Source organism: Haemaphysalis longicornis, unplaced genomic scaffold (genome assembly GCF_048455015.1).
Source record: "Haemaphysalis longicornis isolate Haplotype H1 unplaced genomic scaffold, Haemaphysalis longicornis Haplotype H1 scaffold_2, whole genome shotgun sequence".
NCBI lineage: Eukaryota > Metazoa > Arthropoda > Arachnida > Ixodida > Ixodidae > Haemaphysalis > Haemaphysalis longicornis.
The window spans coordinates 81,471,337-81,485,357 of record NW_027526295.1 but is presented as its reverse complement, the minus strand read 5'-3'; positions in this window follow the sequence as shown (position 1 = coordinate 81,485,357).

Genomic DNA, 14,021 nt, shown 5'->3' with positions numbered 1-14,021 from the left:
AAATTTTTCATTTCCTTGTCTCCAATTATTGAATTCTGCTTCAGAAAAAGACAGCAAGCACTTGCGTTGCTGTTTCTTACCTCGTATTTTTGTAGCAATTAAAACTCCGGCATATATGGCAAACTTAACCTGCTTTTAGCATCATACATTACCTCTTAGTGGTAGCATCAAACCAGCTAGCTGCAAAGCAGGTTGTTGTATGTCGAGGAGGTTATTGCGAAGTAGCGGAGCGGAAGCGCAGCAGGTGACTACAGACAAGGGTCTGTATTGTCGAGAGAAGTACACAAAGAAGTACACAAATTACGAACACACAGTAATCTAATCAATGGAATAATATATGCATGAGAAAGTCCCACTCAAACTAGTTCTCGCTCACTTGTGGAGTCGATGGCTTCGGAGCTCTGCAGCGCTACGCTTGCCCGGTGCCCTTGCAGTTGACGCTGCCCTTTCAATTCATGACTCGCCGCTGTTGTCTCTGCGCTCGTCGGTCAGCGAAGAGCTCAACTTTGCAGACGCCCAAGGCCTAGCCAGTGTCAAAGGTCATGAAGGAGGTGTGGCTCAAAGCAGAGGTACCCTGGGCGTTGGCGTCCAGCCGGTAACTCCCGTACACGTTGTTGCTTGGGACCCCAGAGCTGCTTGACGACGCTGCTTCCTGCTCCCAGAAGACCGGAATGACCGTACATCACAGGACAGGACAGGACCGAAGTAGGATGTGACTGGGCCTTGAGGCCTCCTGGACGTTCGCAACCAGCAGAGAACTCGCCGATTAGCCCGCTCCTCCTGCCTCCGACCGGCCACCTCGATTCCACTTCCCTTCTGCTTCCTCCTCCTTCTTCCCCGCAAGCTCCTACTTGCCCAAGGCGCAGCGCTTCTTCTTTCTGAAGTCGAAGCGCTGCCAGAAATACCTCCTCACATGTTCCCTCATTAGGAGAAGTGCTTTCGGGAAAACACTTTTCTGTTGAAACAATCACTTGATGGCAACGGTGGTTGATCGTCGCACTTATACTGCACACACGAAATGCAACTTCAATCGCTAATATTTCCTCCCCAAGTTTACTTGAATAGCACACACCAGCAGTCTATATAATAATCAACTCAAGAAGAGCACAAATCCAAACAAAAAATAGAGCTGCTTAAGAATAGAAAAACGTGCGGACACTGTTGCACCGCATCTTACACAAACGAGCCACCTAAGCATTAATAGAACCGACATTGTGCTACTCAAACGAAAGACCACACCTTCTAACTACACCAACCAATAACAAAATCACCACTTTTTTATCAAAATATTCCATAAGTGCACAACTATTTTACTGCACTATACCATTCATCCCTTCCGGCAAAATATTACTAACCAACATGCAATACTATTTTCCTGTAGTACAACACCCACTTCTACACTTTACACAGCAGTGCACTACAGACGCGATTTCCAGAAATGTTTGGTCCTACTTATCTATTTCCATTCTCCAACAAAGAATATATTATTAACCCAATCTTTATGTCTTAAGCATCCCGTTTTGAGCTAATTCAAGGTTCAATTCCGTGTTTCCAACCCGCTTCATTGATCTAAGGCTTCATCTTTACCTTTTTGCTCCTCTTCCACTCCGCAATCTTGCTATGCTATCAGTTTGGTACTTGAACCAGCTGTGCTCACATCGGTAGCGCGCTCAATGCAAGAAACTGGGATTAACGGTTCCGCGAGAAACCAGCGCCTTCCGGGTTCATCGGCTACTTTTCTCTTGCGAGTTATCCTTCGGGCCCATTTATGAGCTTGCATACAGAAGGGCGCACCGGGCAATTTGGGACTTGCGATGCGGCTTGCGGCACTCAGCCTGGACCTTTATTTTTACTGCTCGCCGTTTGACTTTCTTCCGATACAGTTTCACTAGTCTTTTTTTTTTTTTGCCTTACGCATGCCCGTTATAGTGCGTTTCACTTTAGGCCTACCCTCATTAACAGGAACTCTCCCCGATCATTTTGCCGCGCTCCGTGTTGTGTGCAAAGGAACGGATAAACCGTTTCTCCGGGGCATTGCGTTCGGCCTTTCATGCGTTTTCACCTGTTTTTCAAGCAGCTAACTAGCCCCTGCCCAAACACCCTGTCCTTTTTTTAGTGTCTTTTGCGCCGTCGAATAGCTCTGGGGAGGGTGCGTTTCCAGCTGGTTATCCAGCTCGGTGCATGGCTGCGCACGGCTGCTCTCAAATGGCGCATTCCGCTCATCTGCGCGCCGTTCGTGTGCAACAGTGACATGCTTGATTAGGGGATCAGCGCGGGTTCCGCGCGCGCCTTTAACCTCGGTGAGCGGCGACCGGAAAACTTTTCCTTTTTATTTTCTTTTGCAAGCTGTCTCATTGATGCCTGTGATACGCGTGCCTTCTCAGTTACGTGCGTCCGGCTCGATGCTTTCGCGGCACACTTTTTCTGCGACACGGCGCTCTCACCCTGCAATTTCGAGGTATAAATATATAGTCCCGCGCTTGTTTTCTTGGAGCTGTATCTCGCGGTCTAGCTCGTGAAGTTCGAGCTCAAGCTTGAGAATTCCGGCTTCTCTCGGAATCGCTCTTTCTTCTCGGGCGGCGTTGGCCTCTCTTTCTAACCAGTCTTTTCTACATCCATGTGTATGTCTGGCGCGAAGTGTTCGCGTCTCTGACAGAAAAATGTCCTCCTCGACTCTGGAAATTACGCAGAGAGTCCTGTCGTTGACGAAATTTTGTATAGCAGGTTGTTTTATGTTGAACAGGTTATTGCGAAGTAGAGGAGAGGCAGCGCAGCAGTTGACGGAAGACACGTGCTGTATGGTCGGTACAAGCACATAAACAAGTGCACAAATTACTAACACACCCTAATCAATGTCCCATTAGAAAGTCCCACTCAAAATAGTCCTCGCTCACTTGTGGAGTCGGTGGCTTCCGAGCTCTGGAGCGGTGCGCTAGCCCGGTGCCCTTGCAGTTAGCGCTGCCTTTTCAAGTGATGACGCGGCGGCGCTGTTGCGTGTGCGCTCGTTGGTCAACAAAGAGGTCTACTTGATAGACGCACAAGGCCTTGCCAGTCTCCAACGTCATGAAGGAGGTTTGGTTCAAAGTGGAGGTACCCTGGGCGTTGGCGTCCAGCTGGTAACTCCCGAACACCTTGTTCCTTGTGACCCCCGAGCTGCTTTACGAGGATGATTGCTGCTCCCGGAAGACCGGACAGGACAGGACAGGAGGAGGATGTGGCTCGGCTTTGAGGTGTCCTGGACGTTCGCTACCAGCAGAGAGCTCGCCGATTACCCCGTTCTTCCTGCCTCCGACCTGCTACCTCGATTGCGCTTCTCTTCTTCTTCCTCCTCCTGCTTCCACGGGTGATCCTGGTCGGTCACGGCCAAGCGCTTCTTTTTTCTCACTTCCAAGCGCTGCGACAAGTGCCTCCTCAAAGAAGCGCCCAAAAATTCGTGCGATGGGAATGACGCTGCCAATATTTCAGCCCAGATATTGTCACAGCTCTCCAAGCCTGAAACGCCCTAACGTCACAACTGTGATAATTGTAGAGAATAGGATTAACATGGGAATGATGTAGGCCCTTTAAATGTAATGAAAGCAATATCTTTGAAACATCTTCATAGAGAGAAGTTTAATACCTGGATAATCTAGGGCGAGCAAGCGCAAAATGAAGATTCTATTTCGTTATTCTGCTACGCAAAACATGGCAATATCATCGTTTTCAGCCCCGCAGACTTTGCGTAATCCCCCAGTCCTCATTACGCTGAAGCTACTTTACTGGCCACTGCTTCTCATCTCCTCCTCGCCGGCCACACAACCGCTTCACACGACATATACTTCTCGCGACACCAGTTACCCCTTTCATTTGTTCCGCCATAGACAGATAATGGCGCTAGCGACCTTATCAGGAGTTGCTTTTTTATCTCGATGTGGGCGGCACACGTGCCGTTTGCTTCGCGGAGAAGACTGGCAACTGATGGAGCGGCGGTGTGCAGGGAACTAAGCCTGAGAAACGCGTGGAAACATTGACTACGCTTATCCTGCTGAATCCTTGGTATTACGCGTCGGTAATCTGCATGCCGATGTAGATGTAGAGGCAAAATGATAAGAAAATAAAGCGAGAAAACAAACGCAAACACAACGAAGCAGTAAAGGACCGTCTAATCAGTATCACAAGGGGAAGATATTTGTTTTCGCCGGAAAGCCACATACGCAGGCGAAAGCATCATGGGCTACTTTGTACTGCTTTGTAGAGCAGAAATTTTAAATTTTTTGTTACGGCGCTCATAATTTTTTAGACTAGTTTAACCATTGTAACGGAATGTGGAAGTACAAATTACTGTTGTGATTCGAATGCGTCATTTTAAGTTGGACTACTCTGTGCTTGTTACAAAATTATATTATTTTGACAAGTCCGCTACGTGTATTCACTAGGGGATACTTTGATTCCTTGCATTTTAAAATGTTCCCTCAACCATAAGTTTCTGTAAAATATCACGTTTTCACATATAGACTTTCACATGTAGACTTTCACATATAGACGTTTTCACTTTCTGGTTCCCTGAGCATATCGGCAAGCAGACACAACAATCATCGATGCACCAAGCCTCTAAAACCACCACGTTTCCTCAATACCCGCTTTTCACATTTCGTCACTGTTATTTGCTGCGCAGAACAATTTGGGGTACTTCGACCTTCCAAACCTGCTTTCACCGTTGAAAATATATTTCGAAAGAAAATACGGAGTTGCTCTGGAGTAATTCTGAGAAGTTCGAAATGACAACTAAAAGTAAACAAATATATTTGGCAGTCAGCCTTCTAAGATAAGGTGCAGAGTACGGTCGTATTCTTACTTCTTACCTCGGTTCTCCTCTCCCGATTTGCCCTGTGCCGCGCGTCCTGTAATGATCAAAAAATGCACAAATATAGTGACGTTGTAACGCACGCTGTATGAAACAACTAATCAATAATATGAAACAACCTAAGCATAACCCGCCGCGGTGGCTCACTGGCTAAAGCGTTGCGTTGCGCTGCTGTGCACGAGGTCGCGGGTTCGATTCCCGGCCGCGGCGGCCGCTTTTCTGATGGAGGCAAAAAGCAAAAACGCCCGTGTGTACGAGCTTTCGGCGCACGATAAAGATCCCCAGGTGGTCGAAATTAATCCAGAGCACTTCATTACGGGGCACGTCTTTGCCTGTGTTGTGACGGCGCGTTAAACGCTACAATCAACCAACCTAAAGATAGCTTGCCTTACTGAAAAACCAGATCATCTTCCATTTTTTTTAGTGCAAATTTGTAATTGGTTTGGTGTCACTTGAAGTTGCCGGCGTTACAGAATTATGAAAACTGCTCATGGCAGCTAGGAAACAATTCAGTATTTCATGGTTGCAACTTAATTCTGCTGGGTGGTCGTAACAGCTGCCGCACTAAAATTCATTTCTGTAAAAATGACAACTAAAGTGCACCTTGCTTCACCAGCGAACCTGATCAGTTTCGATTTTCTTTATTTTAATTGGTAATTGGAGAAGCGTCAGTCGAATTGACTCTATTCAGAAAATGAATAAATGTGCTTTCGACAGCAAGGGAGCATTTAACTAACTTGTGAGTGCACCTGCCTGCTTCGGGAAGGTCATCAATGTGGCTGCCCGAAAATGTAGGCCTGACTACAAGCCAAAAGGCCAGTTTTGTGTCAACTGCGAAGTTCTTATTCCAAGAGCTCATTCTGTGCAGCTATACGAGGACGTTTATGACCTCATTGCACAGCAACTTTTTACTTGCACGTTTATGCTTCTTGCAGCCACTTCTAATTTTCCTCAACACTGGATCGGCTATGGCGTCCTATACGACTTGCACTGAACTTGTGCAGTGCGGGAGGAGACACCTCTAGCTTTTCTTTGTTGTGACGGTGCACGTAGACAAATTGAAATCCGCAGTACACTTTTCCTGCTCTTTACAACAATTTAAAGCCTAACTAACCATGCGAAAAGGACCTATTCAGAAAGTGTTTTGCTGAAGCTTGGTGAACCTACTAGAGTGTATGTACAGTGACCTTTGTAGATGTTTCAAGTTGGACTCATTTCTGAACTCTACACCCATATCCTCTCACGACACACACTACCTCTCCGACTACGACATTGAGAGTAGTTCTCCTGAGAACTTTCGTAAGACGGGGTAGTGTGATGGGGGGTCGCTGCACCAAATCAAGAGGGGCCAATCTCCAGAAATTTACGGGTGCACCCTACGAAAGTCGCAAGTCCGTGGAAGAAGAAAGGGAAGTTGTTCGTACTCGGACCAGCAAGACGGGCAGCACTCGCGGTGTAGGCCTGAGGACCGTCACCGGCTCTCCAGTATGAGCCACCACCCGGGCTGTCAACGAGACGACGGCCAACAACGAGACGACCGGACGTTTTTGCGCCCGTTGGAGTTAGCAGTGTTCTGGTGGCGTGGAGCGCGGGGAGCAAGGCCTCGCTGCGGATCACACCTACGCTTTTCCCTCATGGCGCTAGCTATCGCCCACCATCTCGTTCCCGGGTAGTGGTGCAATGCTTCTTCAAGTAAGAACGGTAACCTGCTTTGTTGCCCGGCCCTATCATCGTCCACTACCGAGCAGTAGCTCTCGGTTTCATCATTGCGCAACGGTCTGGCCTCTGCGAATGTCGCAACTGTATGACTCGTAATTCTTAACTGTTGTCACTTTCGAACGAAACACACACAGCGCGCAAAACAACAGGACGAAAGACGGAGGGAAGTACAACACAAGCGCATGTGTTGTACATCCCTCCGTCTTTCGTCCTGTTGTTTTGCGCGCTGTGTGTGTTTCGTTCAAGATGATTTACCAACTCGCCGAACTTTCGGTGTCACCTTCGGCCGCCCATGACTGTTTCCGCTTCTACTCTGTGCGTGTGCTTAAGTATCCATTCCGCTGTGTACGTATCTCACGATAATATATTTGTTCGTGTGTGTGTGTTTTGCGAGAACTTAGTCGGGGTTGCTAACACTCTACGTGGTCCGGCCCACCATTCATTACAATATCATGTGCTGAGTCACTTTTGTTCACAGCTGTCAGCAATCGCAACTGATTTTGATTGGCCTTCACAAAGCTTAGCACGAAGACTTGAAATATTCCTGAACTCTAGGGGCAGACCACTTCTTGCGACTGTCAACTAGATTGCTATAATTGTTTTTTAGCTGAAACGGATGTGAGAAGACCTCTCGCCTTCATTTATTTCGGAGCACACAGGAGTGAGCAGAATAAAAATTGCGGCACTTTTACGCGATCTACCGCAGTGGTTGTGTTTTCCACGTGTCAGAGCGTGAGCACGGTGCCGCAGCGCGGCAGCACGCAACCGACTGTTGTTATTCCCACTGGTACTGTGCCACGAGGCGTGACAAGATTCCCGGTCCTACGGTGCACTGTCTGAGCCATTCAGTGATGGTAGAGTTTAACGCGCCGACGCAACGCAAGCGATAAGGCGTGCCGTAGTGGAGGGCTCCGGATTAATTCTTACCACCTGGTGATCTTTAACGCTCGCCGAAATCTCGTACACACGGGCGTTTTTGCTTTTCGCCTCCATCAGAAAAGCGGCTGCCGTGGCCGGGAAACCAACCCATGACCGCTGCATGGGCGAGGAGAGCTCCCTCGGCAGCCGCTGCTGATATGCTATGTCTACTTTCCCGCAGTTGGAACGAGGTATTGAGGCGCAAGATAACGATACATGAACAACAAAAAAGGTGCTACGTGCATTTTTCACTATATACAAGTTTGGTACACTCACATTCCCGGAGGAAGAGGAATGCCACTGTGTTAAGTATTTAGAAGTTGCGTCAACACGTTTGCGTCAAAACAGTATTTAGAAGTTGCGTCAACAGCCCTTCCTCTCCATTTTTCCCACCTGTCCTATTGTAGTTGTCGGCAATGGTTATTTCGAAGTGCTGGGTCCGGGTCCCCCACTGTATGTAGAAAAAAAACATGGAACTAATTATTTTTGTTGTGTTTTCTGTCCCTGATAGTATTTTAGCCTCCGCAATTGACAGTTATCTGTGATCCCTGTCCGGCTGACCATATGCTTACTGCTGGTTTACCTTGCAGATGGCTGACTGAGGTGCTTGTTACGCTAGTTCGGTCGGTTAGTATTAGAGCTAGGTTGTGAAATTTCTCCCTGCCAGGCCAGGAGGGCTGTGTCACCTGGTGCCCATATACTTATTTATTTTTCAGCCTTGCTCCACTGTATGCATTTATTATTTACAGATCTTAAGCGGACACTACTCTTCTGGTGAAGCTTCTGACTGCCGTGTAAGAGTCGCGTATTAGATACCCCTTTGCGTTTTTCTAAAACCATAGCAACGTCAGATTCTTTCCCGGTGTAAGGTCTGCTTGCGTTAACTGATCGTGAAGTGGTCAGGTGGCCGTGCTCGTCCACCGCCATTATCACCAAGGCCCAATAGTCCGCAGCGTTGACGAATGTCTCGTCCTTAATCTTTTTAAAGCGCCTGTAAATTGCTTAGGCTTCTAGAGACTCAGAAGCATGCGGCCAAGGCGCAACTGTCATCATTATCCACACAATCACAACAGAATCATCAGTGGTGCGTCTGCTGGAGCGTTAGCTCGGCCACGCAACAGATGGAACGCGACCGCGCGCTTGGGTGGTAGCTTGTCTTCGCCGATGCAAGTACTGGCGGGGCGTATCCATCAATGAATATACGAAGTCACATCCTATCTACCCACGCCACAGCTCCTTCATACAGGCGTAGTTTTTGTCTGCGCTCTTGCTGTATGTGGAAAGAAGTCCTCGGTCCTTGAGATGGTGACGTCTGATTTTCTGTGCGCTGGCATCACCGTGCTAAGGAATGTTGCAAAATACTGTTTGAACGCCTGCCTTACATTCAAGGTATTTTATCATACAAGCGTTTCCACAGAAACAACTCATGAATAATCAAGCCCGGTTGATTTATTTCTGCCGATTCTACTAGATAATGTTCTGTTCGTCTCTAGCGCAGTGATTCTCAAATGGAGGTCCGCGGACCCCTGGGGGTCCGCGAGAGCATTTGAGGGGTCCGCGAAGCCTACCTCAAAACTTTTACTCCCGCCATTCTTTTCTTGATTTTGCCAGCACTTTCTTGCAATGCAAAAAATGTAGCTTTGTCGCATTACATGTACGTTTAGTTTCTCCGCGTAGCTATTTTAACAACTGCTTTTTGCATGACAAGCCAGCTATGAGAAGGAAAAAAGCATACACAGAAGAGGGAATATGTAGGTGTTTAGAAGAATTTTAGATTCAAGACCAGATTGTTTAACATGGTGCGCATCGTCATTAGCGTCAACCATAAAAGGCGGGCATCGAATAAGTGTGTAGGCTACGTAAGCTGCAAGTAGAAATTGTTTGACGTTTTGACACCAAACAACATATGCTCCATCGTGGGGTCCCCCATCACTTTAGCAAGGCCAAAAGGGGTCCCCGGGGCAGTCATGGCTGAGAACCACTGCTCTAGCGAATGCAGCCTGAGTGATCATGGCTTTATTAAAGCCACTTTTCAATGCAACTGGTTTAACGTAAAATAAAGAAACGAAAACCCTATCAGGCAAATCATATTATGAAGGTGGAAATTATGAACTAGCTTCTTTTTGTGATTTGTTTCTGATGAATTCTTCTAAACGTTTTGTTGAGGGAAATTTGGAGTTCGTTAAAAATAAATTTCAGCAAATATTAAACTCATACTTCCCCAAAATTACGATTACAGAATGGCCCACTTTGCTATGGTACACTAATGTTTTCAAATAGCTCAGGAACAAAGCAAAGGCAATTCCGGTCATTAAAAATATCATACTCAAAGCACGCGTGGGTAGGGTATCGAGACACTACATAAACGTACGAGTCCATCTCGGACCCTAAGCGGGAATCCTCCTTGTCCACTGGAACATACAGGTGACGCAAAATACCCAAAACGTTCTGGAACACCATTTGCCGAAGTCATAATAAACCCATTCGGTGTTATATCGAAAAACGCTCCATCGCGCAGTTCGAAATCGCAGAAATATCAAATTTTACATTAGGCTAAGTGGTTGCCGACGCACGTGAACGTTGCGAGGATGTCACCAACTTTCTTTTCGACTGTAGGTGGGAGCGCTCCGATGACGTAAATAAATTTAATTTCTGGAGGAAATACCGGCCAGCTAGAATTGCGCTTCTAGCAGTTGCTCAAAGGTCTATGAATCTTTCAAGTGAAGCAGTGGGTGGCACTCGGTGTGTATAGGAAGAGCAGGCTTGTAGCTACGTGGGTACGGCACCTGGATACCCGAAAACTAGGCAGTTTAGATGCACGGCACGCTGGAACCATTTCCCAGACTTTTATTGAGCAATATTTCATCCGTTGTATGTCCAAACGGGAGGAGCAGGATTGTTTTACTTTCGACCGTTTTCGCACCTTTCATTTTCTTCGGTTCTTTTCTGCCTTGTGTTTGTGCACTGTATCAAAGCTCATATAAACTGATGGCAGCGAGCCATGTTTGAATGAAATCAGACCAAAAAGACTGAAATTCAGGCACGAAAAAATGACTGCGCGGTCGGTCGTCCTGTTTCCGTTTATTTTTTTCACTACTACATTTTCAGTATGTTTTGTTAGGCGCAATCGCCAGAGTAAACCGCATTGTTCTGCGGCTTTGGTAAGTTCTCTACCAAGTCGTCCTACTTCATTCATTTTAAGCATGCGTACGCACTTTTATTAGAAAAGATATCTCGTCTTACCTTCTACGGAAGTCAACGGCCTTCCTAGAACAGTACAGTTCTCATAGTCTGTGTATAGAACGTCAAAGATGCCCTCATTTGGGACTGAAAGAAAACAGTAAAAGAGTAAAAACAATTACCTGCTCTTTCAACATGCATTTCCTCATTCTTCAAACGTAGGCTTCCAGGGGAGAGGTTTAATAACTGGACGGCTACTTTTGCATTTAAAGTCAAGAATTTGAAGTTATAAATTCATACGGAGTTCCCTGTAACAATTAAGACTCTAGAATAAATTGTGTGCAGTTTTTTTTACGGAACGTATTTAGTAGCACGTGTGTAATTTATGAACTCTTAATTGCAGGTTTTGCTGTGGTCTTTCTCTGCTAAATATGTAGCTTTTCGTTTTGTCGTCACTCACACAGTTTGCTTCACAATAATCTATCGCAGCAAATATAAAACATCCTTGTGATCAAATTTTACGCAGCACAAACACACGGGACAGAAAGAATACACACGGACGAGTGCTACACACGGACGAGCTTTCTGTCCCGCGTGTTTCTGCTGCGCTACATTTGATCACCACGAATTGCCAACTAGCCCAGTCGACATCGTTAAAATTCTTTCTGTGTACACAGATGCTTGGTTCGCTATTCTTGTACATCATCAAACATTGCATAAATAAGCCAGCTGGGTAGTCTGCAGTCCACACCCAAAAACATTCTTCGACATGAAAAGCCGAATTTATAATATTTAAAAACAAATTTTGACGTTTTTGCAATATTTTTTTCCTACCGTTTGCATACATTCTCCTTATTATATCTGGTCAAACTTGAATTTCTATGCACCTAATGCCTCTCTAGAGTATCACTAAAGTAACCACACAGTGCTCAGCCGGTACGACATGGGTGACATCAGGATTTTGCTTGATGTGGGCAAATCCGTTGCACAGTTGGGGGAGTGGGGTCGTAAAATGAAATGGGTGAAATTCCATGGATGATAGATATCACACACAAACCAGAAATCCCTCTTCTGTTTGTAATGGTTAGAGGTTTCAGTGTTTTTCATCGACAAACCATATCAAAGTAAACGAATCTCCTATATCTTGGTACCATTTTATTAAACAAAACGATAGGGGTAACAGGTTCTTGAAACAAAATTTTGTCTATCACCAAATAACGATGTTAAGCAAATGATGTGAAGAATATAAGAAAAAATTACAATGTTCGTGCTGCCAATCCATTCTTACAGTACCTCATGCGTAGAAGCACCATACGCCGACAGCACGCTACGCAAAGTTTTGAAGTCTTCTTGATCGCTCTTTGCCAACGATTTTGATATTTTTCACAATGCGCCGAAGGCATACCACATCTGACGTGGAGTTGTAGGACATCGTAAAATACAGCCAGTTGTCGGACTCCAAATCGCGCTAAAGGAAGGCTTGGTCGGGGCAACACGTCGGCGTGGGAAGGTGATGGCCATTATGACAGCCGGATTGATGGTGCTATAGGCCCATTCATCGAATACCAGTAGGTCCACCGGGACTTAATTAGGGTCTGTGCACACAGGCACACGAAAGTTCAGCTACACAGTCGGTGTGGTCGAAATGCCAGAATTTTTCAGGTGCCTTCCTTAGTCTCGTCCTAAAATCTAGCTCGTTCCCTCAACGCGTTCGGGTGATGCAAGAGGAATAAAGCCCACGCGGAGTGTCTACAAATGTATCTTGAAGTACTGATCACAGAAAGCCCAAGAAAGTCATAAACAAGCTACGAGCTTTTTTCCTGTGTTCTAAAGTGTTTGGCCTGTGCATGTCACGTGCAATGATTTGGGGACCCCTGATTTTCGCGCCAAGCTGTTTTGCTGTCCACGTGTTCACTTAATTTAAGTCCGTAAAGACCTGTAGAGGTTTTATTCTATGTTCCCTACATTTTTCCACAAAGAGACGCTGTGCTGCTGCACCGTTAAACTGCCGATCTATCCATTTAAAAATTCATTTTTACTAATTGCTGAAATGAAAAAACCAAGATTGTGCATGCGACACTTTTCTAATCATACCTTCTTCACCTGTGGAATACCTTGCTCGCTGCAGTGAACCTTGCGGGGGCATCTATTGCACACCATTACAACTAAACGGAACCTTTTGCCTAATTAAGCACACTCAGATATACTTTGGTGAGGAAAGGGTCAGGACAAGGAAACTGAATAATTTATGTAAAAAGATCACGGGCAACTTTTATGGGCAATGTAACCGCCGGGGCCACGCGGAACGAGGGAGTGTGTCCTGAAATAATAATGGCAAAGGGGAAAGAAATAAATGGGCAATGGATTTAGCCTCGAATATTCTTTTGCCCAAAATGAGGTTGTGTCTATATCTTTTGAATAGCAATAACCGAAGCTGGAATATTGTTACTGTTGACGCTTACCTGCCAGCAATTATTTGAGGTTGCACAGTTGCGAAAATATTAGTAGGAGTACCTTGGTACTTGGAAATGTCGGCCAACTCGAAAACATTATTTTTTTTTTCAAACAGGTAACAAGATCAGAATCAGTATCGTGTTTTCCTTTAAGTAAGCTACTGTTGTCTGTTTTAGCATTTCATATGCTTGCAGACGCGAGGTCAATTTGGCGCACGGAGGCTAAAAAGCGCTCTCTAGCTGGACTTTTCCCTTTTTTTGCTCTGTTTATACAGCTCTGCTGTAGGGTATGGTTACGCGTGCCTAGGTGACAAAGTTGCTAGTAATTCGGTTCGTGACGCCATGCCAGCTCAACGCCTAACCTTGGTGCTGCCTATTTTGCCTGTCACTTTCAAATCACGGGAAGAGGGCAGAAATTTGGCCCTTCGAACGAAAGCCAAAAGTACAACTTCAGGCGACGCAGTGGTTAATTAGCCAGCCTACTTACTTAGGAAGACTGCCAGTGAGAGCTGGAAAGAGGAGGCAAAAGAATGACCGCTGTGACAGTCTGCAAGGGCATATTACATGCCCCCAGAGGAATGCAGCCCAATATTCTTGTCTTTCAAAACGAAGGAGTTCATTGTTTCACTCAAAATCCAGTTTAAAGATGCACATATCCTTTTGAATGAGTACTTCCACCCATCTACTTGCATTGTAGAAAAAAGCTTATTGAGTTCGCAAAAGCGAGTGGGCAATGTTTTTCACTGCGGTACAACAAAATTATGATTAATAACAAGCACTGGGTAGTGCGCAACAACCGACTGTGTTCACGCGCTTGATAATTGCCGTCAGACACGGGTTGCTCGTCGTGTACAGGCTCCGGATAGTGACGGCGCTTCCACGAGCAGTCCCTCCTCGGAATCATCTGA